Genomic DNA, 13,441 nt, shown 5'->3' with positions numbered 1-13,441 from the left:
GGTCCCTCCAACTCAAGCTACATGTTATCACTGCAAAATACATCATGTTGACCCCATCATGTATCGTCATCATGTGAACTGTTTCTATGATACTCCAACCCAACTCAAATACATCTCGGTACACTATCGACCCTCATGACTCAAAATAGTCAGGTAGCTAATCCAACTGTCGCTCTCAAATCATGAGAATGAACCTCCTCATGCCATCATCGGTCATTTCTCTCAGCATCCTATCACAACATCAACTCGATCAAGAATCCATCCCATCTCCATAAAAATGTAAGTAAGCCATGCTCAGGTCCATGAAGTAGTCTCCATCTCATCCGTAACATGTTGTCCATGATGTTGGTGTCAATTTGTTGCATGTCAATTAGTCGCATCTATCCAAACATCATCATCCATATGTGTATGTAAGATCCATCTCCTCAAAATGAAGAGATCCTCTTATCAAACTAACTCTCAATGCACCACATCCAAGTCCATGAAGCAACCTCCATCATATCTATAATGTGCCATCCCTCAAGTCTGTCAAAGGACAAGTATACACCTGTCTCATCATCCATGTGCTGCCCATGGTTGTAAACCAATCATCCACCATGTAATCAAAGTGGTTAAGTCTCGACTCAACCCATGCCAAAGTGTTGCCACCAAGGCATCATTATCACTGCAACTCCATCAACTCCAAAGTGTCTCATCTCGATCATCTCCATCAAGTCACTCTTTCAAACACACCTCATAAATGTGCTCAAAAGTATGCACACAATACTACATCAAAATCAGGTACACCACTAACCTCAGCTCCTCAATGAATCAGATACTCCAAGACCACTATAATATGAAGTCTCTAATGGCTGCAACTATCTCAAGTCATCATGAGCTCCATGAATCATCTCCATCCAACATCTCGGCAAGCATACATGTCTCGGTCTCAAATGCCACTGCAAGATGCCTCTACTCTCCGTGTGATAGGAATTCTATCATAGACTACTCACAAATCCAAGCAATCCATGGCCTTGTTGCACAAGAGTGCACAACATCTCCATCGGCTCATAAGTAAAATGTCTCCATGTCACATCAGCAAATCCATCCACACAACATCACTGCCTTGACACTCCTCATTGGATGCCCATAAGTGACATCTCTATATAAGTGCACCTGCATAATGTCCTTGCATAGTGTCTGCTTGCTCCATCTATCCAACTCGATGTCCATAACTAAATCTGCCCATGTTGTCTAACGAAGTAGACCCATCACAACATCGGTCATTTCATCCTAGTCTGTAATCAGGTTTAGTGCCCTCAGCCACTCAAACCATATATATCATATATCACATCACATGTTTCTTCCATCATCACTCCCCCACTAAAGGTCCACCAGGACCGCCTCTTGGTCTCAGCCATGAAAAAGTCCACCCGAGTATCATATCATCAACTCAAGTGTGCTCTCTCTCCAATCTATCCATGAGTCATGCAGGGCACTTAGCTAATTCTCCGTATGGCTAAAGCATGACCCATCCTCCACAATGGTCATCATGTTCCTCCCTTATCACAAACATTTGCACCCCCTTCCATGAGGTAGTAAACTGTCCCAACAAGCCTTGTATGTTATGAAACCAGCTCAAGAAAAGATAGAAAAGATAGATCAACGCCTTAGAATTCAGCCTCTTTGAGGGGGCAACCTCCTTTACATTACATAAATGAACAATTCTTGGATGATACAAATGACAAAACCTCCTTTCTATATATAGGAGTCTAAGGAGTCACAATATAATCCAGTCGACCTAACAATAATAATATAAAGCCACAAAAATAACAATAGAGGGATTCTATGGAGCACAGAAATAACAATATGGGGGTAATAGGGGCACAACAATATAAATAAGGGGTATAACTACAATAGTAATGGGGTAATCACTAGTATTATAGGGACCCAACATGCCCCTTTCCTTCAAAAAAGTGTTGTCCTCAACGCTTGAGTAGTTCTGGATACTTCTGCATAAAATTCTCATCCTCCCATGTGGAATCTTCAGTGGATAAGTTCTTCCACTTGATAAGATACTCTAAAATTGATCGATTTCGTAGCTGTCGAGTTCTTGTTTCTGTGACTGCTTCCGGTTCCAATATAATTTTTCCTTCCTCGTCAAGTTCTGGCAATATTGTTTGAATTGGGAGCTTGTCACCTATAACCTTCTTTAAACATGAAACATGGAAACTGGGTGCAATCGAGAAGCTGCAGGAAGCTCCAATTTGTATGCCATAGTACCAATCTTTTGCAACACCTTGTACGGACCATAATACTTTGGTGATAATTTATTATCCTTCTTAGCTTGCTTTAGGGACATTTGCTTATATGGTTGTAGCCGTAGAAATACCCAATCACCTACATCAAAACTTCTTTCACTGTGATGTTGATCTACCTGTTGTTTCATTCTATTTTGTGCCAACACAAGGTTATCCTTTAAGAGTTGGAGGACTTGTTGTTGATGTTCGATGTGATGTTCCACTGCCTGAACCTTAGAATTTTCTCTTAAATATGATGTGATGGATGGTGGTTGATACCCATAAAGTGCCATAAATGGGGTCATTTTTGTTACTGTATGGAAGGAAGTGTTATACCACCATTCAGCCAGAGGCAACCATTTGACCCATTGTGTCTGTTTATCAGATACAAAGCAACGAATATATCCTTCCAAACATTTGTTTACTATCTCAGTTTGCCCATCAGATTGAGGATGATAAGATGAGCTATGAGCTAACTGAGTACCAAGACAAGAAAATAATTCTGTCCAAAAATTTCCAGTGAAAATGGGATCTCTGTCACTTACAATAATCTTTGGGTTTCCATGTAGCTTTTGAATTGTTTCCATAAATGCAGTAGAAACTGTACTGGCTTTAAATGGATGTGATAATGCACAAAAGTGTGCATACTTGGTAAGTCTGTCAACTACCACCATGATGACACTCTTTCCCTCAGACTTGGGTAAACCTGTGATAAAATCCATTGAAACCTCCTCCCAACGTTGGTTTGGAATGGATAAAGGTTGTAATAGACCCGGTGTCTTAATTGTTTCAACTTTATTTTGCTGGCAAACCAAACATTCCGCCACAAACTTTTGAATATCTGATTTAAGGCCATCCCAAAAAAATTCCTTCTTAACCCTGTGGTAAGTTTTTAAAAATCCTGAGTGCCCTCCTAAGGGAGAAGTGTGCAATTCCATAAGAATCTTTTGTTTTAGCTTGGAATTCTTACAGAGGTATAAGCGATCTTTGTACCATAACGAATCATTTTTCCAGCTAAATGTATCAGAAGTACTGGAATCTTGTTGTAGCTTTCGAATAAGTGCCCACACTTCTTCATCATTCTTCCATTCCTCCCTTGCTTCGTTTATCCAATTTGGTTGGATAATAGAAATGGCACACAACAATGCTTCCACATCCTCATCCTTTCTTGAGAGTGCATCTGCCACCACATTTTGCTTCCCTTTTTTGTAGATGATTTCAAAGTCATAACCCAACATCTTTGTGACCCACTTTTGTTGCTCTTCAGAGGATAATCTTTTTTCTAAAAAGTATTTAAGGCTATCATGATCCGTTTTTACCTTGAAGTGTCTTCCCATTAGGTAGGGTCGCCATTTCTTAAGTGCATGGAGTATTGCCAACATTTCCTTCTCATAAATAGCTTTGCTTAAAAACTTTCCCTTGATTGGACGACTTTCAAAAGCAATGGGTCTTTCATCTTGCATTAGAACAGCACCAATTCCATTTCCTGAAGCATCACATTCCACAATAAAGGTTTTTGTGAAGTCCGGTGTAGCTAAGACCGATGCTTGGCACATTGCCTCTTTAAGATGTTCAAAGGCCTTTGTTGCTTCCGGAGTCCATGAAAATGAATCTTTCTTCAATAATGTTGTTAGAGGTGCTGCTATTCTCCCATAATTCTTAACAAACTTGCGATAATACCCTGTCAACCCAAGAAATCCTCGCAGATGCTTTATGGATGTGGGGATTTTCCATTCCTTAATGGCTTTAATTTTGCTAGGGTCTACCTTAACTCCTTCATGAGATACAATATGACCCAAATATTCCACCTCCTGGACTCCAAAGAAACATTTGGATCTTTTTGCATATAATTGTTTCTCCTCCAATAGTTGTAGCACCCTGTCAACATGTTCAACATGATCCTTCCAAGACTTGCTGTAGATTAGTATATCATCAAAAAATACTAACACAAATTTTCTAAGGAATGGTTTGAAAATTGAATTCATCAAACCTTGAAATGTTGAAGGTGCATTGGTAAGGCCAAAAGGCATGACCAAAAATTCATAATGACCCTCATGAGTTCTAAATGTCGTTTTCGGAATGTCTTCAATCTTCATTCTGATTTGATGATATCCTGAACGAAGATCCAACTTGGTGAAGTAAATTGATCCATGCAATTCATCCAGTAATTCATCAATAACAGGAATGGGGAACTTATCTTTAATAGTGAGCTTGTTGAGCTCCCTATAATCTGGACACATGCGCCATGATCCATCCTTCTTGTGCACCAATACTACTGGAGCTGAGAAAGAACTTTGACTTGGTTGAATTATACCAGCCTCTAGCATTTCTGCAACCATACGTTCAATTTCACTTTTTTGGACATAGGGATATCTGTACGACCTGATGTTTGGAGGAACACTTCCTGGAATCAGATGAATAGCATGATCATGATCACGCATAGGTGGGAGACCCTTGGGAGTCTCAAATACCTTGGAATGATTGTCCAAGACTTTTTGGAGATCTGGAGAAATAGATGATTCCAATGTGGAAACATCTAGCGAGCATAATTGTGCAATTACACCTCTTTGCTCCTTTTTTAGAAGCTTTGTCATACCATGAGAGCTGATTATCTTTCCTGGTTTCCCTGCAATACCCCTTAATTCAACTTCCTTTCCTTCCGTAGAAAATTTGATGAAAAGTTCTTGAAAATTAAAAGCTATTGTACCCAAGGATTGTAGCCATTGGACTCCTAGTACAACATCCGCACCTCCCATTGGAATGGAAAGCATTGGGCTAGTCAATACATATTCTCCCATGGATAGCTTGATATTATGGCACTTTCCAGAGCAATTTATTGTTCCTCCATTTGCAATCATCACTTGACACTCTGGTGCTGGATATAGGAAGCAATTCAATTCTTTTGCTACCCTACAATGAATAAAATTGTGGGTGCTTCCTGAATCAATCAACACTATTACCTTTTTCTTCTTGATTTGTCCTTCTATCTTGATGGTTTGAGGAGTGGTAATTCCCGCCAATGCATTACAAGATATGGTCGGATTTATTTTTCTTCATCTAGGCTTTGTTCCTGGAGTATATCTTCTTCTTTTGACCTTTCTTGCTCCTTTTCTTCTTCCTCTTCACAATCTATGTAGAATAATTTCTTCTCAGCACACTTATGACCTTTAGTGTATTTGCTATCACAACTGTAACAAAGCCCTTTTGCTCTTTTTTCTTCCAATTGTTGTGGTGTCAACCTTATAGGTTGTGGAAGACTAGGGGCAACAACACTTCCGTCTTTATAGTTGTGAGTGGTATGCTTCCTGGTTGCCAAAATTTTTCTTTCCATTTTTCTTGCTAACCTGAATGCCTTCTCTAATGAATCAGGTTCCCAAAGGCGAACATCATGTTGGATATTATCCTTTAAAGACCCTATGAACACATCAATCCTATGCTCCTCTGGAATATCTTTTACCCTTATGTTCAATTTTTGGAACTCCTCAATGTGCTCCATTACTGAACCCTTTTGTTTGAGACTTATCAATTGGCTAAAAAAAGTGTTGCTTTTTGTATCTTCATAATGTGCTATCAATTCTTCCGTAAAAATTGCCCAAGTGATAAATTGTTTACGAGAGCAAAGCCATTGATACCATACAAACTGATTTGGTTCCAAATATACAGTTGCCATACGTACCTTTTGCGCATTTTGCACATTATTGAGATCGAAGAATTGCTCCATCTGTAATATCCATGTAGCGGGATCCTTGCCATCAAACTTCCTCATATCGATTTTTGGAATATGGTGATTCTTCGATCCAACATTAGCGTCTATGGTATCATGATTAACATTTCTTTTGTTCTCATCATGAGTTTCCTTTACTACCTTTTCACCATTAGTGACCCTTTCTTGTAGCAACTTCTTCAATTCTTCCATATCTGTCTTCAAATCTATCTTCAAATCTGCCATGTCTCTCTTCAAATCTGTCTTCGAATCATCCATCCTAGCTTCCATGCCCTTTATCTTAGATTCCACGCCACTTATCTTAGCTTCTGTTAGCTTTTGTGAGCATGACATTTGTTGCACTTCTTCTTGTAATTTTGATATATCGTGTAGCATTTCTTCTTCTTCTTCATGAGTCAGGTTCCTTACTAGGTGTTTGCATTTTCTTTCCTCGGGGCATCAGTTACCGATAATAATGCTTTACTATGCCCTTTGAATTCTGTTGAACCAAGCTTAGACAAAAATTAAAAAAAAACTACACACCTTTTTTCACTTTATAGAAGCCTGATATTGAATCTGATGTATCTCTGTAATTTCGGATCATCCAGTTCTGAAATTGCTACGTGTAGTAGCCTTCTGTGTCCTCTTTCCAATGCCACAAGTCTGAGCCAAATTGGATTCTCCAAGGAATAGTTATGTGAAATCTCCCACAGTGACTTGCTTTTAGACTGGTTCAGTAGAGCGAACTTGTACGACGTGCCACGAGTCACTATTTCAACCTTTGAATCTGAAACACACACACAAGAAACTACAGTCCGTCCTCTTTCTGTACCTTTTTACGAAATTTCAATCCGATCCTCAGAGAGAAAGTTATGACTATTTTCCCCAGGTCACCTGTTTTGAATGTAATTCAGGAGTCTGCAAAAAGACCAACTTCCTCAGATCATATCTCCGAAAATATCACGCGAAAAGCTCTGAAATTCGGACCCAAGCTTCAGAGCCAATTCTTCTCAAATGGGTGTTTTTTGCGACTTCTGAAACGTCACAGAAAAAAAGTTATAGCGAAAATGCCACGATGACCTGTTTGGAGTAGCGAAACCCTAGAATCCAAAGCTCTGATACCAAATGTTATGAAACTAGCTCAAGAAAAGATAGATCAACGCCTTAGAATTCAGCCTCTTCGAGGGGGCAACCTCCTTTAAATTACATAAATGAACAATTCTTGGATGATACAAATGACAAAACCTCCTTTCTATATATAGGAGTCTAAGGAGTCACAATATAATCCAGCCGACCTAACAATAATAATATAAAGCCACAAAAATAACAATAGAGGGATTCTATGGGGCACAGAAATAACAATATGGGGGTAATAGGGGCACAACAATATAAATAAGGGGTATAACTACAATAGTAATGGGGTAATCACTAGTATTATAGGGACCCAACACTGTAACAGACAATATCCCTTACTTCTCTGCACAAGGTCTCATCATAGAAATCCATGGTAAGATTGTCCATCACATTGGCAAACTATCCTTTCCCTTCCCTACATATGTCCCATCCTCCAAAAGCTCCAATGAAACATAAGTAAAAGTAGTACTTACTTCGTCACATGCTTCTCCATGTGAGTGCCTTCATCCATCAATGTCTACAATATGTACGATCTTGGTCCAACTTAAGCAATTGAAAGTGCTTCAAGTTCTTCCTCCATCAATGTCACGTCTGCAACATCCTCATATATCGCGCCTTCTTCTTCTTCATCATCGCAATCTGCAGCTACATCTTGCTCCATTTCCCAACCAAATCGAAGAAGTTCAGCTTCAACATTCCTTTCCAAGACTTCAAGTTCATCTCGAATCTGTGGGTTCTCTTCTTTCATCAGCTTCAACCTGTATAAGGTAAGCAAGAGCTTCCCTTTGAATTCTTCCCAACTTGCCATGTCTTGTTGTTCATCTTGGCCCAAACACCATGCTTCATCTCTGCTAAACTTGTCACGAAGTGTAGTAGTAACAGTTCATTATGCAAAACTCGATTCTCTGAATCAAGCTCCGACACCATCTGCCATGACCCTATCTTAGCGATGGTCTTTCAACCACACATAGGCAGGTGTGAAACTGCTACCCAAATTCTTTTCACCAATACTAATGAGTGTGGGATATGCCTAACATTCAACACTTAGTTATTTTTCTGCAATCTACTAAGAATTCATCATTTTACACAGTAGAAATAACATTTCATCATCATGATCATATAAATATGCACAACGCATAACTTTCTTTTAATGGGAGGGGCAACTCCTTGATTAGAATCTGCTCAATAATAATAATAATACAATCTTTTACAAGTATTTTTACATATACATCCTTTGCCAGGAAACCCAAGATTCACCTTGACAATTTTGCCAAAATACAACAAATCGGCCTGCTTGTTCAAGGTCGCCCACCCTGGGTCACCCTTCTGTTTAGTAGTGCCCTCGCTCGTTTAGAGTTTCCCTTCTGTTCAGCGATGCCCTCGCTCATTCAGGGTTGCCCTTCCGTTCAACAGTTCCCTTCGGTTCAACAGTTAGGGCAAAGGTGCCCTCTCGTGTCAACCTCCACACTCGTTGTGCAAACCATGTTCGTTCACTTGCAACTCACCCGGGAAAAGGTGTCGTCATTGTCGTGTCGCCCTTCGCAGCTCGTCGGGCAGACAAACCCCACTGTAGCTCGTCAGATAGACGCGCCCCTCTACAACTCGCCGGGTGGAAGTGCCCCTTTGCAGCTCGTCCGCAGGTAGGGTCGCCTCACCTGAGGTTTGTCCACCCAAAACGTGCCCAAACTGTATGTTTTCTGTTTCCTCAAATTGGTACTACGACCCTCGATCCACCTGCACCTCACCCTCCTTTGCTCTTCTCCTTGACTCTTCCACCTTATGTTTTGAACTTTCTTTTGGATCAATTGCTTGATGCCTTTCCTCCATCAAGTCGCCCTCTATATATATGTGACCTCCAAGAGTCAAGGTGGGTTGGCCTACCCAGGCCGACCATATAAATTGCCTAATAAAATATCACGAGATGCATCAGTCCACCCAACTCGTTGCTCCGCACGTCGGCCCACTGACTCGTCGGTTTTTCAACACCTTTTATAAACTCGCCGCACACGCCTTTCCATACTTAGCTGATTTTTTGAATTTCGGTTTTTCGACCCTCCAAGTAGCTCGTTGTCGCACGCTCTCCGGGGTGCGTTTAACCAAACGCACTCTCTTGTCGTTGCAACTCAACTCATCCCCTTTAATCGAAATTTGCCACCCCTTCGTCGCTTGTCGCACATGCTCAACTTGTGGGCATGACACATAAGCATTTGGCCGAAGTGAAAGCCTACCCCTTACAGACCATCAACTAATTATTCCAAGTAACATGGTTTTCTGTTAATAACGGTGATGAGTCAGTCTACATTAACGATTATCAACTAAAAATAGTTATCCTCACTATTAATTTGAAAACTAAATTATCATAAATTTTTTGCCCTATAAAAAAACCTAATCTTAAAAAAATTACGTTTAAGAAATGTTATTGCATTTTATAAAAGTAACATAAAAATATAAAAACAAACCCCTTAAAAGTTAAAAAAATGTTATTGCATTTTATAAAAATAACATAAAAATATAAAATCAAACGCCTTAAAAGTTAAAAATCGTATTTTAATATATTGAATGAGAACCATACGAATATGTTTGGTTTAAGGAGGGTAAAAAGAACCTTATCAAGAATAAAACATTTCGCTAGATTCTTAAATTTAATTATTTTCGGTGTTGGAAAGAAGACTTAAGAGGTAATTATGAGGGATCCCTGATTCTTTTAATATTTAATATGGAATCTATATCTAACATTTTAAAAAATATAAATAAAATAATTAAATTAGTAGGTAAAATAAAATATTTTTAAATAATTTGAAGCTTATTTTACAAGACATGTATAATTTATTTTTTTTATATGAAATATATATATAAATTAATTAATTATATATATATATATATAACATAAATTTATTTTAAGTTTATATTTATTTAAATATAAAAACAAACTTTTTAAAAACTAAAAGTTACATTTTAATATAATTGATACTAAATGAGAACCACACACCTATATATTGTTTGAGGGACAAAAACTTGATAAGAATAAAACTTAACGCTGAATACTCGATTTAAAAAAAAAAAAATTAAAAAAATAAAGTAAACTTCCATGATGAAACACATGTAAATCAAAACATTAAAAATTTATTAAGAAGACTCAAAAGCTACTTCTATTAAAATTACTTCTGAAATGATTTTCTATAACCATCTAAATCACTTGTCACGACCTAAAAATAACTATAAAGAAAAGATTATTGATTGTATGCCTTTGTTAAAGGAAGCATAAGTTGTTAAACAACCCTTATAAGCCATGGTGAAAATTTCCCGCGGGGAGGTACTTAATGCTATATTAAATTTGGATATAAAGCCATACGCATTGGGAAAATTGATGTGAACTCTTATATATTCAAAAGAATTTTGTTCCTAAGTAACTAATATCCATACCATGTCCAAATTTATCCTTTTAGTTGGAATAATATGAGAAATGTCATAATTTAGTCATCAAAAGGATTAAGGTGATTCACCATTTTTTTTCCCTGTAAACCCTATTCCAAATGTTCTGGACCATGTACCAATCATTAATCTACTTGGTGGGATTCTTTCCTTATCCAAATGGAATAAAGAAATATTTGGAAAAATTAAATATTAATTATTAACATGAGAGAGAAGAACACAAGGTACTTAACAATACTTTTGGAAAAGAAAAATTCTAACGATAAATATTAAGAATATTAAGAATATTTTGCAAAAGGTATTAAAAAATATTAATGATTATCAAAAAGAAATTCCATAACAGAATTATCATTGATAAAATTTGTAAAAGTGGGAATCTAGCTTTATTAAATAGAATAGATGAACATAAAATTTAATAAGAATTTTTCTAAAAGCTTAGTTCAAGGAAGAGTCAAAACGAAATAGAAATAGGATCATTTTTACCGAACCAACCTAAGAGATTAAAGTAGTTTAAAAAAAAAAATGAAAAATCGGATACAATCCCACAAAATGTTATAATAGAGTCTCGACATAAAATAAGAATGGTACTTCTTGCCTATTCTGAATAAGTTTTGCTATCAAAATAAACTAAGTTTGTTCTTGTATTCTACCGTGAATAGCACAATATAGTAGCAATAGGTCAAAACTAAAATTTATATAATGAAGTCTACAAAGGAGTTTATCAAAAAGTTATGAATTTGGCAAACGAGGAAGTATCTAGCCAAAACAAAATATCTGCAACCTTTTAAAAGTTGTATTGGGATATAGAATACTGTAAACACACTCCACCAAACTCCACGTTGTTGAAAAATCATAACAAATTCAATGTAAAATTAATTATTAGATTTGATTTTTCTTTTTGACTGTGTATTAGTTTGTTTTTATAAAAAAAAATCTCTTATCTATAATTTAATATTGGGAATTTAATTTTTTAATTTTTAATATTTGAAACATTTTCAGTAGAAATCATATTGGAAGAGTCTTGACTTGTTTCGAAGACCTGTGTCGTTCATGAAAAAACAATCATGGCAGCAGGTTAAATAAGAGGACAAGTCATTCTAACCACTAAAGGAAATGACTATATTTGATTGGGAGAGAAAAATGGAAAAAATAATATATTTTTAAATTTAAATAATTATTAAATGAATATAAATAAATATTGATCATATTTCTAATTAATCTTAAACTAATTAGATTTAATTAATTAATTTTTTAATTTTTTTAACTAAATATTTAAAAATATATAAATTAAAATCATAAAAATAACTTTGGATTTCACTACAAATAAGAAGTACATAAATATATATAAATCAATAAATAAATAGATTATAACAAACTCATAAATTAAAATTGTAAATAATTATATAATAAACATTATTCTTATAAGAAAAACAAAGAATATATAACTTCTTAAGACAAATCAATAAATGGATATAATAATAACTAGATTGAGAATAATTATACAATAAATATTATTCTTATAAGAAAAACATGGATTATAATAATAACTAGATTGAGAATAATTATACAATAAATATTATTCTTATAAGAAAAACAAGGAATATATAACTTCCTAAGACCAATTTTTTTTAGAATAATAAATTTATAATATATAAAATATCAAATAAAAATTAATTTAATTTAAATAAAGAATTGAGAGTATATAAATAACTATTGATATTATTTTTTAACTAATTATAAATGATTAAATTTAAGAATTTAATATTTTAGTTATAATTTATATAAATAAATATATATACAAAATTATAAATTAAGGTTTTAACTTTTGATTATATATATATATATTAATGGATCAAAAACATATTCCGTAAATTGAGGTTAGGGGTAATTATTAAAACAATGGAAATAATATTTTAAAAATAACCTTTAAAGATGAAGGGGAATGAATCAAGATTAAACATAAGGGAGAAATTAGAAGAAAACACAAACAAGAAGCAAAGGGGAGGAATCTAATAATTAATAATTTTCCATCTATCATGCTTATTAAGATTACTTGACCTCTTCTCAATTTCAATGGCTTCGCTAAATTTATGGTGATGAAAATGAGAATTATCCGAAATAACCTTACCCTCCTCAATGCAATGGCCTCCCTAAAATTATCGTGATGAAAATGAGAAATCTTTGAAATAACCTTACCCTCCTTAATGCATACATGATGCTTGGTCTTCTCTGCATGTTCCGCTAAAGCTGAAGAGCGGGTCCTCCAGTGCTTGATATCGTCAGCGTGTTCCTTAATCTTCTGATTAATTTTTGTTATTGTTATTGAAATTTAATTATTTGTCAGATGATTGGTTGAGGTCTTATTATGGGCTCTCTAGTAACTTCCATCTCTTTTAGTTACCAATTTTTTATTTTAAGTTTTATTTCCTTTTTATTTAACTTTTTGATTTTGATTTTTTCCATTTTTCTATTATTTTCATTTTCATGAATTATAGTTTTTCAAATGACTTATTTTATATATGTCTATATATATATATATATATATATATATGTCTATATATATATATATATATATATATATATATATATATATATATATACATATACATATACATATACATATACATATACATATACATATAAACAATATTAGTTAATGATATTTCTTAATTTTTGATAATGACATTCAATAATACAATATTTTATTAGTTGTTTTATTTTGTGATGAAATCTTTGTTTTTATTATTTTTTAGTTTAATTAAACAATATTTAAGCTAAGTGGAAGGTACTAGCTACTATGTATCCCTTATTATAGTTTTAAAATAGAAATCATTGGTAACAACTAAAAATATACGTAAATAATGTGCATCAAAAATATAAATTATCTTCTAAA

This window comes from Pinus tabuliformis, chromosome 7, assembly GCF_031772625.1.
Source record: "Pinus tabuliformis cultivar Carrire ecotype Pingquan chromosome 7, CPIR1, whole genome shotgun sequence".
NCBI classification, from domain to species: domain Eukaryota; kingdom Viridiplantae; phylum Streptophyta; class Pinopsida; order Pinales; family Pinaceae; genus Pinus; species Pinus tabuliformis.
The sequence above is the reverse complement of the archived record's forward strand: the minus strand, read 5'-3'. Positions refer to the sequence as shown.